The sequence below is a fragment of the Bos javanicus genome, chromosome 28, assembly GCF_032452875.1.
Source record: "Bos javanicus breed banteng chromosome 28, ARS-OSU_banteng_1.0, whole genome shotgun sequence".
Lineage (NCBI taxonomy): Eukaryota > Metazoa > Chordata > Mammalia > Artiodactyla > Bovidae > Bos > Bos javanicus.
The window spans coordinates 11,577,155-11,590,366 of record NC_083895.1 but is presented as its reverse complement, the minus strand read 5'-3'; the positions used below and the strand labels follow the sequence as shown (position 1 = coordinate 11,590,366).

The window sequence follows — 13,212 nt, the reverse complement described above, 5'->3', positions numbered from 1 at the left end:
AAAAACACATACAAATACACACACACACACACAAACACACACATACACATAAAATTGAACTGATATTTATTAATGGGGGCTGTAAAAACACTGCTTATTAGAAGAAATACATTTTGAGAAAGTAACATTTCATATTTCAAGTAATAATGAAGGGTAATGGAAAAACTAGTCCTGGGATTTTCCCCACTTGGGTTCTAATACTCATTGCTTTTAATTAGCTGTGAAAAATTATTTAATTTCCTTAGAGTTCAATTTTCTCACCTATATAATGAAGAAGTTAAGAGAACATCAGTTTTTCTGAAAAAGTAGCACAAGATACTAGAAGACACAACAGGTAAGTGTAACAAACCTACAAAGATGTATCATCAAATTTTTATAGGAAAAAACAGGGTGTGAGGGCAGATGGCTAATGAGTTTGAAAACCTTCCCCCCACCCCACATCTCTTCTTTCCATTTAGAGATTCACAATGCATATGAAAGCCTCTAGAAACTACTTTCTGCAGTAAAGTTACCTATTTCAACTTTTTTTTAACCTAGTAGTGTCTTCTACACCTCTCGAACCAAAGAACCCATTTTATCTGAAATGCCTATGTGACCTTTATGATATCTTTCAACCTAATTGATATATTCAATTTAAAACTCGTTTCTCAGCAAAAAAAGACACAGATGTATAGAACAGTCTTTTGGACTCTGTGGGAGAGGGAGAGGGTGGGATGACTTGGGAGAATGGCATTGAAACATGTATAATATCATATAACAAATGAATCACCAGTCCAGGTTCAATGCAGGATACAGGATGCTTGGGGCTGGTGCACTGGGATGACCCAGAGGGATGGTACTGGGAGGGGGGTTCAGGATGGGGAACATGTGTACATCCATGGTGGATTCATGTTGATGTATGGCAAAACCAATACAATATTGTAAAGTAATTAGCCTCCAATTAAAATAAATAAATTAAAAAAATAAATAAAACTCATTTCTAAATCATTCAGTTATTTTAAAGGAAATATGGTAAATATTTTATGTAAGTTCTACTCTTATGCCCATAAGATTGTTCAGAAACTGTATAACTGCTTAAAAATGGCAAATGATGTTTTTTTTTGTTTGTTAGTTTTTTGTTTTTCACTTTTATTTTTTTTTATTTGCTACTCAGTTTATTTTTTTTAATTTTACATATAATATATTTAATGTGAAAAATATGTTCCTATAAGAAAAAAAATCACAATTTTAAAATCTGGTAGTGCCAGGAGGTAGTTTAAAGAACTGAAGTTTGAGAATGCCACCTGTTCATCTCCTTGTTAAGAGCAACAGGGTTCAGTGAAACTAAAATACTCCATATTTCCTCTTTTTTCCTCCCAAAAGCTGTTACCTGGCCTGAGAGGAACAAAAGCAATAATGACACAAAAGACAAGAAGGCTTAGGTTTGTTCAACTACATAAGAAAAGCTCATTTGTGAATGCAGCCCCATAACATTTGTACAAATATTACAAGGTGATACATTCAATAACATTTGTACAAATATTACAAGGTGATGCATTCAATTACTTAGGCTCTTCTCCAGCTCTGGAACCAATAAGAGCCAGTAACCAGAGTTCCAAAGAATAGCAAGAAGAGATAAGAAAGCCTTCCTCAGTGATGAATGCAAAGAAATAGAGGAAAACAATAGAATGAGAAAGACTAGAGATCTCTTCAAGAAAATTAGAGATACCAAGGGAACATTTCATGCAAAGATGGGCTCGATAAAGGACAGAAATGGTATGGACCTAACAGAAGCAGAAAATATTAAGAAGAGGTGGCAGGAATACTGAGAAGAACTGTACAAAAAAGATCTTCATGACCCAGATAATCACGATGGTGTGATCACTGACCTAGAGCCAGACATCCTGGAATGTGAAGTCAAGTGAAAGTGAAAGTGAAGTCCCTCAGTCCTGTCCAACTCTTTTCGACCCCATGGACTGTAGCCTATCAGGCTCCTCCGTCCATGGGATTTTCCAGGCAAGAGTATTGGAGTGGATTGCCATTTCCTTCTCCAGGGGATCCTCCTGACTCAGGAATCGAACCTGGGTCTCCCGATAGGAAACATCACTACGAACAAAGCTAGTGAAGGTGACGGAATTCCAGTGGAGCTATTTCAGATCCTAAAAGATGATGTTGTGAAAGTGTTGCATTCACTATGCCAGCAAATTTGGAAAACTCAGCAGTGGCCACAGGACTGGAAAAGGTCAGTTTTCATTCCAATCCCAAAGAAAGGCAATGTAAAAGAATGTTCAAACTACCATACAATTGTACTCATCTCAAACACTAGCAAAGAAATGTTCAAAATTCTCCAAGCCAGGCCTCAACAGTACAAGAACTGTGAACCTCCAGATGTTCAAGCTGGATTTAGAAAAGTTAGAGGAACCAGAGAGCAAATTGCCAACATAGGTTGGATCATCAAAAAAGCAAAAGAGTTCCAGAAAAACATCTATTTCTGCAACACTGACTATGCCAAAGCCTTTGACTGTGTGGATCATAGCAAACTGTTAGAACTGAATATGGAACAACAGACTGGTTCCAAGTCGGGAAAAGATTATGTCAAGCTTGTATATTGTCACCCTGCTTATTTAACTTATATGCAGACTACATCATGAGAAATGCCAGGATGGATGCAGCACAAGCTAGAATCAAGATTCCCAGGAGAAATATCAGTAACCTCAGATATGCAGATGACACCATCCTTATGGCAGAAAGCAAAGAAGAACTAAAGAGCCTCTTGATGAAATTGAAACAGGAGAGTGAAAAAGGTGGCTTAAAAATCAACATTCAAAAAACTAAGATCATGGCATCTGGTCCCATAACTTCATGGCAAATAGATGGGAAAACAATGGAAACAGTGGCAAAATTTATTTTTGGGGCTCCACAATCACTGCAGATGGGGACTGTAGCCATGAAATTCAAAGACGCTTCCTCCTTGGAAGAAAACTTATGAACAACCTAGACAGTATATTAAAAAGCAGAGACATTACTTTGCGAACAAAGGTCTGTCTAGTCAAAGCTATGGTTTTTCCAGTAGTCCTGTATGGATGTGAGAGTTGGACTGTGAAGAAGACTGAGCACCGAAGAATTGATGCTTTTGAACTGTGGTGTTGGAGAAGACTCTTGAGAGTCCCTTGGACTGCAAGGAGATCCAACCAGTCAATGGTAAAAGAAATCAGTCCTGAATATTCATTTGAAGGACTGATGCTGAAGCTGAAGCTCCAATACTTTGGCCATCTCATGTGAAGAGCTGACTCATTTGAAAAGACTCTGATGCTGGGAAAGATTGAAGGCAGGAGAAGGGGACGAGAGAGGATTAGAAGGTTGGATGCCATCACTGACTAGATGGACATGAGTTTGAGTAAGCTCCAGGAGTTGAATATGCACAGGGAAGTCTGGCGTGCTGCACTCTGTAGGGTCACAAAAATTCTGACGTGACTGAGTGACTGAACTGAATTGCTATTAACAGAGTGAAAAATGTTAACTAAACATTCCTTCCAAAACATTCAAAGAGAATATAAAAAATAAGTAGAACAGAAAAAAGAAATAGAGCAATAAAAGTAGACATTAATAAGTTAGAAATAAAAAAAAATAAGTTAGAAATAGTAGAAGTGATCTATGTAATAAATTGAAATAATAGGACTGATCAACACTCTCAAGGACTCCCTCCCTTCAAAATATAAGCTAAATGCCAATAACTTTAATCAAGAAAAAAAAAGGACATAATTAAGAGGAACAGGAATCATACACAGCCACTTATTGCTGTACTGAAATTTTTAAACATTTAGAAAAAGGATGCCTTTAAAATAATTTTTTCATGAAAATTGACCCAAAGAAGAAAATCTAAATAGAATAACAAACAATGAGTAATATTTAGAAGTATGTCAAAGTCAAAAACATTTTTTCTAAATTCAGGAAATAAGTCACTGCTATGTTAAACTGTTCCAAAGTAAAGAAACTAAGAAAACCCTTCCAATATATTTTATCAAGACAGCATAACTTTGCTATCTACACCTAATAAAGAGGGTATGCATATCAGAAAACTAAAGGAAACTCTTAGCTATGAATACATATCCCCAAATCTTATACAAGGAGGCAATTTATAAATAACTATCAGTCCGTCTAGGCTAATAGTCAAGGCTATGGTTTTTCCAGTGGTCATGTATGGATGTGAGAGTTGGACTGTGAAGAAAGCTGAGCACTGAAGAACTGATGCTTTTGAACTGTGGTGTTGGAGAAGACTCTTGAGAGTCCCTTGGACTGCAAGGAGATCCAACCAGTCCATTATAATGGAGATCAGCCTTGGGTGTTCTTTGGAAGGACTGATGCTAAAGCTGAAACTCCAATACTTTGGCCACCTCATGCGAAGAGCTGACTCATTGGAAAAGACTCTGATGCTGGGAGGGATTGGGGGCAGGAGGAGAAGGGGACGACAGAGGATAAGATGGCTGGATGGCATCACTAACTCAATGGACCTGAGTCTGAGTGAACTCCAGGAGTTGGTGATGGACAGGGAGGCCTGGCGTGCTGCGATTCATGGGGTCCACAGAGCTGGACACAACTAAGCGACTGAACTGAACTGAATCAGTAGTGCGTTCAGTTCAGTTCAGTCTCTCTTTGCAACCCCTTGGACTGCAGCATGCCAGGCCCCCCTGTCCATCACCAATTCCCAGGTTTACTCAATCTCATGTCCATCAAGACAGTAATTCCATTTAATCATCTCATCCTCTGTCGTCCCCTTCTTCTCCTACCCTCAATCTTTCCCAGCATCAGGGTCTTTTCGAATGAGTCGGTTCTTCGCATCAGGTGGCAAAAGTATTGCAACTTCAGCTTCAGTATCAGTCCTTTCAATGAATATTCAGGACTGATTTCCTTTACCAATAATAGGCTTGATCTCCTTGCAGTCCAAGGGACTCTCAAGAGTCTTCTCCAACACCAGAGTCCAAAAGCATCAATTCTGCAGGGCTCAGCTTTCTTTATAGTCCAACTCTCACATCCATACATGACCACTGGAAAAACCATAGCCTTGACTAGACAGGCCTTTGTTGGCAAAGTAATGTCTCTGCTTTTTAATATGCTGTCTAGGTTGGTCATAAGTTTTCTTCCAAGGAGCAAGCATCTTTGAATTTCATGGCTGCAATCACCATCTGCACTGCTTTTGGAGCCCCAAAAAATAAAGTCTGTCACTGTTTCCACTGTTTCTCCATCTGTTTGCCATGAAGTGAAGGGACCAGATGCCATGATCTTAGTTTTCTGAATGTTGAGTTTTAAGCCAACTTTTTCACTCTCCTCTTCAATTTCATCAAGAGGCTCCTTTGTTCTTCTTCACTTTCTGCCATAAGGGTGGTGTCATCTGCATATCTGAGGTTATTGATATTTCTCCCAGCAATCTTGATTCCAGCTTGCTTCATCCAGCCCAGCATTTCTCATGATGTACTCTGCATATAAGCTAAATAAGCAGGGTGACAATATTCAGGCTTGGTATACTCCTTTCCCAATTTGGAACCAGTCTGTAGTTCCATGTTCAGTTCTAACTGTTGCTTCCTGACCTGCATACAGATTTCTCAGGAGGCAGGTCAGGTGGTCTGGTATTCCTATCTCTCTAAGAATTTTCCACAGTTTGTTGTGGGTTCATTACTCCAATGAGAGAGAAATATGTTAGAATAAGTCAAAGGTGAAACATATGATGATCATCATAGACTCTGAAAATGTATGTACTTCTAAAAAAAAAAAAAAACTTAACTCTATTAGAATGCCTCTGGAACATTATCCAGACAAGTGTACATGTGTGTGCACGTGCAGAGTATGTTTTACAGATAAAGTGTGATCTACTAAATTCAGCAAGTTAGTCTTGAAGAAATCAGTTAAGGGAGTTTCTAAAGTAATGAAAAAGTATACAGAGAAATGCAAGAACACTCTTCCTAACACTGTTTATAATAGCAAAGCTTTGAAAACAGCTTGAATGTGGGCTAAATAAATGATGACACATCCCATCAGTTGGGTAGAATACATCCACTAAAGCCTGATGACAGCTTATAGTTACTGCCAAGGAAAGATGCCCACAATATAGAAGTCAGTGGAAACAAATGCTATATAAGGATATGGAGAATATGAGCCCATTTTGATGTAAGTATGTACACAGAATGAAGGAATATTATTTTTTAGAATATTCCTTAGACGGTAAGAGCTGATTTTTTGAGAAAAAGCTTCTGGTAGGTGCCCGGGATAGAAAGAGACCTTGATTGATAAGTGTGGGACTCCCTGGGTCAAAGGGGGAAATTTTCTTATTCTATAGCAGGGGGGAAAGGATAGACCTGGTGGTCCAGTGGTTAAGACTCTTAAGACTCTGCACTTCCACTGCAGGGAGCAGGGTTTCAATCCCTGCTTCAAGAACCAAGATCCCACGTGCCACATGTGTGGACAAAAAAATAAAAAATAAAATGGGGGAGGGGAGATGAATGAAGTTAGGAGGAAAAAGTCATGCCCTGTGATATGATCCTGTACAAGGACTTTCTGAAGGCGTAATAAATTCTATAAATAAAAAAATAAATAAATGACTCACAATTGTTCAATAGAATGGAAGTGTATATGAGTGAGGGGGTGATAGTCTGTAACTAAGATACTATGTAACCTCAGAGAAACATTAGATAATAAGAAAGAAGTATGAAAGTGGGAGACAGTGTAACCAAATAACCCCCGCAAAGTGTACAGATATCACAGGCAAGTCTTAAGCCCATCTCAGCTCATGAAGCTGGAACATGGACCAAGCCAACGAAACCTCAGGGATCAGGCCACAGCTGAAGTCCAATAGCAGGGATTTGCTACTGTTTGTGTGTGCATGTGGATGCGTAAAGTGGTTTACATGTGTTTAATGCTATAGTGAAAGTGAAAGTCGCTCAGTCATGTCCGACTCTTTGCGACCCCGTGGACTATACAGTCCATGGAATTCTCCAGGTCAGAATACTGGAGTGGAGTGGGTAGCCTTTCCCTTCCCCAGGGGATCTACCCAACCCAGAGATCAAACCCAGGTCTCCTGCACTGCAGGATTCTTTACCAGCCGAGCCAAAAGGGAAATCCAGAGAGCCGCTCTCATGTCCAAAGAAAATGGCAAATTTACAAGGTGTTTCTAAGTACAGAAACAAACAAACTCAAGACAAATGTTGTTTCTTCAAAGGAAGACATGCATGCTATACCTTAAAATACTCTTGTCATTGTTGGCTAATGGGCCTGAAGGGAAGTTAAAACCTTTCACCCATCAGACTACTTTTCCTCATTTATTTAAGAAATATTAACATAAGTGCATCAGGCGCTATGGTTGGCGCTGCAAATATAAGTTTAAATAAAGTGTGAATATAATACAATTGTCTGCAGGTCTTCTTTGAGTACATTTTAAGCTCCTTTAGATCAGATACTCTGTCTTACTATAACCTTGAGCATTCTCTGAAACTTACCATGTATGTTATCTCTTAAGGAATAAATGGTATTTAGTCTCTTATGGAGTAAGATCAGTGGTTAAGTACAGTAAAACTTCAATACTATAAGCACACTTTGAACTAAGTTTCATAAAGGACATGCATGTTCACTGAATTCTTTCTGATGTTGACTGAATAAAAAAAAAAAAACAATATGGGGAAACAACAGAAACAGTGACAGATTTTATTTTGGGGGGCTCCCAAACCACTGCAGATGGTGACCGCAGCCATGAAATTAAAAGACACTTGCTCCTTGAAAGAAAACTTATGACCAACCTAGATAGCATATTCAAAAGCAGAGGCATTACTTTGCCAAAAAGGTCAGTCTAGTCAAAGCTATGGTTTTTCCAGTAGTGATGTATGGATGTGAGAATTGGACCACAAAGAAGGTTGAGCGCCGAAGAATTGATGCTTTTGAACTGCGGTGTTGGAGAAGACTCTTGAGAGTCCCTTGGACTACAAGGAGATCCAACAAGTCAATGGTAAAGGAAATCAGTTCTGAATATTCATTGGAAGGACTGATGCTGAAGCTGAAGTTCCAATACTTTGGCCACCTGATATAAAGAGCCAACTCATTAGAAAAGACTCTGATGTCGGAAAAGATTAAAGGCAGGAGGAGAAGGGAATGACACAGGAGGAGATGGTTGGATGGCATCACCGACGCAATGCACATGAGTTTGAGGTGGTGAGGGCCAGGGAAGCCTGATGTGTTGCAGTCCATGGGGCCACGAAGAGTTGGACATGACTGAACAACAAAAATCTTTAAATCTTTAAACTGTTATCCAATCAGAATATGAAATACAAGTAATACTTGCAGGTACTGAAAGACCATTATTAACAATATTCTACATTGCTTATTAGTATCCTAACATCTCCATGTCCTCATGCTTTTGTATTTTAAACTCTAATTCAGAATTTCTCAAAATATAAAATCAGAAAATTACAGATGGATTAGAAGATTTATAGAATTCCAAGAAAATGCTCACTTTAAACAAAATTCTGTAAAGTAATTATCCTTCAATCAGTTCAGTTCAGTTCAGTCACTCAGTTGTGTCCGACTCTTCGCGACCCCATGAATCGCAGCACGCCAGGTCTCCCTGTCCATCACCAACTCCCGGAGTTCACTCAAACTCACGTCCATCGAGTCAGGGATGCCATCCAGCCATCTCATCCTGTCGTCCCCTTCTCCTCCTGCCCCCAACCCCTCCCAGCATCAGAGTCTTTTCCAATGAGTCAACTCTTCACATGAAGTGGCCAAAAGACTGGAGTTTCAGCTTCAGCATCATTCCTTCCAAAGAAATCCCAGAGCTGATCTCCTTCAGAATGGACTGGTTGGATCTCCTTGCAGTCCAAGGGACTCTCAAGAGTCTTCTCCAATACCACAGTTCAAAAGCATCAATTCTTCAGCGCTCAGCCTTCTTCACAGTCCAACTCTCACAACCATACATGACCACTGAAAAAACCATAGCCTTGACTAGATGGACCTTTGTTGGCAAAGTAATGTCTCTGCTTTTCAATATGCTATCCAGGTTGGTCATAACTTTTCTTCCAAGGAGTAACCGTCTTTTAATTTCATGGCTGCAGTCACCATCTGCAGTGATTTTGGAGCCCAAAACAATAAAGTGTGACACTGTTTCCACTGTTTCCCATCTATTTCCCATGAAGTGATGGGACCGGATGCCATGATCTTCATTTTCTGAATGTTGAGTTTTAAGCCAACTGTTTCATTCTCCTCTTTCACCTTCATCAAGAGGCTTTTTAGTTCCTCTTCACTTTCTGTCATAAGAGTGGTGTCATCTGCATATCTGAGGTTATTGATATTTTTCTCAGCAATCTTGATTCCAGCTTGTGCTTCTTCCTGCCCAGCGTTTCTCATGATGTACTCTGCATAGAAGTTAAATAAACAGGGTGACAATATACAGCCTTGACGTACTCCTTTTCCTATTTGGAACCAGTCTGTTTTTCCATGTCCAGTTCTAACTGTTGCTTCCTGACCTGCATACAGATTTCTCAAGAGGCAGGTCAGGTGGTCTGGTATTCCCATCTCTTTCAGAATTTTCCACAGTTTATTGTGATCCACACAGTCAAAGGCTTTGGCATAGTCAGTAAAGCAGAAAGAGATATTTTTCTGGAACTCTCTTGCTTTTTCCATAATCTAGCAGATGTTGGCAATTTGGTCTCTGGTTCCTCTGCCTTTTCTAAAACCAGCTTGAACATCTGGAAGTTCACAGTTCACGTATTGCTGAAGCCTGGCTTGGAGAATTTTGAGCATTACTTTACTAGCATGTGAGATGACTGCAATTGTGCGGTCGTTTGAGCATTCTTTGGCATTGCCTTTCGTTGGGATTGGAATGAAAACTGACCTTTTCCAGTCCTGTGGCCACTGCTGAGTTTTCCAAATTTGCTGGCATATTGAGTGCAGCACTTGCACAGCATCATCTTTCAGGATTTGAAATAGCTCAACCAGAATTCCATCACCTCCACTAGCTTTGTTCATAATGATGCTTTCTAACGCCCACTTGACTTCACATTCCAGGATGTCTGGCTCTAGGTCAGTGATCACACCATCGTGATTATCTGGGTCATAAAGATCTTTTTGTACAGTTCTTCTGTGTATTCTTGCTACCTCTTCTTAATATCTTCTGCTTCTGTTAGGTCCATACCATTTCTGTCCTTTATTGAGCCCATCTTAATATAATAAAATTTTAAAAATTATTCAATAAATACTATCTGCTTTGTATCAAGGACTATTCTAGGTGCTGGAGACACAACAAAAAACCAAACTATATTCCTTCTTGGAATTTACATTCAAAACCTAGAAATACTATGAGAACAGGCCTTAAACAACACTGACAAATGGGGAGGAAATAGAACTAGAATCCAGAAGGATATTTAAAATGTTCAGGTGCTCTTAAGTCTTGTCAACCATAAATAAACCAACAAAAAACCCATCAGAATGTTGTTGGAGAATTTAAGACAGTAGTCTGTGAGGGCCCAGAGCAGGCTGCCCCAAAATATGCCTCCATGGATGATTGAGTATTTTGAATTAAAGTTACTTAAGAAATGGCCAAAGCAAGATGGACACTCTGATTCCCCCATCTGTCTCCCTAAAAGCAGGAAATAAATCTCTCACATGAAAGATTCACCTCCATTCCCTGCATCTGGAAGTAGAAGGGCACCCTTATTGCCAGAGATGGGCAATTTGCTATCTTCTCCCCTCTCTCTACCCTGAGGGGTGAGAACAGCAGCTTTCTTATATAATATTTTAAAATATTAATTAATTTGGCTGCCCCAGATCTTTGTTGCAGCACATGGGATCTTCAGTCTTCACTGTGGCATGCGAGACCTTTAGTTGCAGAATGTAGGATCTACTTCCCTGATCAAGGATAGGTCTCGTGCATTGGAAACATGGAGTCTTAATCACTGGACCACCAGGGAAGTCCCCAGCTTTCCTGTAAAGGAGAAGAAAAAGCTCTTCGTGCACACACAGCTCACGGTGGAGCCAAGACTTAAAGCCAGACAATTTTGATCCCTGAGTCTGTGCTCAGGTCCTGAGCTATGCAGCCCCCCTCCCCCACAATCTTTTCCTGCTGGAATTCTGTCTAGAAAGTTTAGAAGGGCAGGGTCATGGTAGTATACAAGCAAATTAAGAAAACAGGTATCTCACAAGCTTGATTAGATAATGAATTCCTATCAAAATTAATGACTTTCATTTCATAGCCATGAGATCATTACCAAGTTGGAAAAAAAGTAATGTGTCTTGGTAATGAAATGTCTTTTTAGGGTTTCCTGAGAACAAGATGAGAAAAAACTGTAAGTACGATTGCCAGGGTAATATCTGGTATGAGTGTGTTTGAAGCCAATGCCCTTCTTTTCTACCCCTTGACTGCCTTCCCACAGTGTTTTAGGGCATTTAGGAAAATCTGTGTCCCTAAGATACTGGGAAAATACTCTGGATCTGCAAAAATCTTTCCTTGCTCTACCCTTCCTCAGTCTTTAAAGATTCAGAAACTGGTAACTTATGCCTTCCTAAAAGAGAAGATGTCTACCCTGTTTGTTTTATACTCTGAATTTTCATAAAATGAGTATTCACAGAGAGAGTTTACCAAAGAGCATTTTTTAGACATTTTTAGAAAATTATCCTGGCTTGTAAGCCTCCTGCAGATTAATTGTGTGGATGCCAAAAAAGATGTATGAAAGCATGTCCCAGTGATGCTTTTCAAACTATGAATATCAGTGTCTGTAAGATCCCCAGGTCTTCCAGATGGCAATCTACTTTTGTCATTCTGTATCTAAAACACATATTAAATATATTCACATCAAATTTTTAAATTGTTATAGATTATCATTCCCTCCATCTCCCTTTTCTCTCCATGCTAAACAAAACTGCTGAAGTAAAAGAAGGAAAAGGTGTATTTTATACATAACTACACGAGAGGCTCTACTGTCTACCTTTCTGCAAGAATGAGGAGGAGGCTTAATTAAGCTGAAGTTACTGATGGTTAAACCAAACTTTCTGATAGTAGGGTAAAGAGGAACAATGACATAAATATATTGTTGAACTCAAAGTATTGCTGACAATCGGAGAATTCTCCAGCCAAGGCAAAATAAACACTTACATATACAGGTTTACCTATTATATGATTACATCAACTTCAGTAAAAACTATTGGTGTCAAATGGTTCTTATGTCAAATAAGATTTTATTCACTATTTTTTCCTGGTCATGAAATCAGTATTCACTATAATAAAAACAGAAAATGAAGAGTAGTCAAAGTGACAAATCGAAGTTGAACAAAGTGACAAATCTCATAATTCTATTCACCTGAACCAACCATTACTATGACCAACCTAGATAGCATATTCAAAAGCAGAGACATTACTTTGCCAACAAAGGTTCGTCTAGTTAAGGCTATGGTTTTTCCTGTGGTCACGTATGGATGTGAAAGTTGGACTGTGAAGAAAGCTGAGCGCCAAAGAATTGATGCTTTTGAACTGTGGTGTTGGAGAAGACTCTTGAGAGTCCCTTGGACTGCAAGGAGATCCAACCAGTCCATTCTAAAGGAGATCAGCCCTGGGATTTCTTTGGAAGGACTGATGCTAAATCTGAAACTTCAGTACTTTGGCCACCTCATGCGAAGAGTTGACTCACTGGAAAAGACTCTGATGCTGGGAGGGATTGGGGGCAGGAGGAGAAGGGGACGACAGAGGATGAGATGGCTGGATGGCATCACTGACTCGATGGACGTGAGTCTGAGTGAACTCCAGGAGTTGGTGATGAACAGGGAGGCCTGGCGTGCTGCGATTCATGGGGTCGCAAAGAGTCAGGCATGACTGAGCAACTGATCTGATCTGAACCATTATTAAACCATGTGTATACTGAGAAATATTCTATTTATATGCAGTTACATAAATATTCTATCTTTTAACTCAACTAGAAAGAATAAATTAGCTTTCTTTTCATTATCAATTATCTAGCATTACACATTTCTGTTAATCTATTTTTTTCAACAATAAAAGTAATACATATAACACTTCCCCGAGTGATAAAGAGTCTGCCTGCCAATGCAGGAGACATGGGCTCAATTTCTGATCCAGAAGGATCCCACATGCCATGGAGAATGGAGCCCGTGCATCACAACTATTGAGCCTGTGCCCCAAAGCCTGTGTCCCACAGCGGGAGAGGTCGCCACGATGAGAAGGCCTCTCACAGCCAACTAGAGAGT

The 13,212-nt window shown here is 39.5% G+C and overlaps 1 protein-coding gene across 7 annotated transcripts in view; it reads right to left on the bottom strand.

The window, feature by feature from the left end:
- The window catches only part of RYR2 (ryanodine receptor 2), an 830,734-nt gene that overhangs the window by 387,479 nt on the left and 430,043 nt on the right, over positions 1-13,212 (bottom strand). The gene's annotated exons all lie outside the window — the stretch shown is intronic.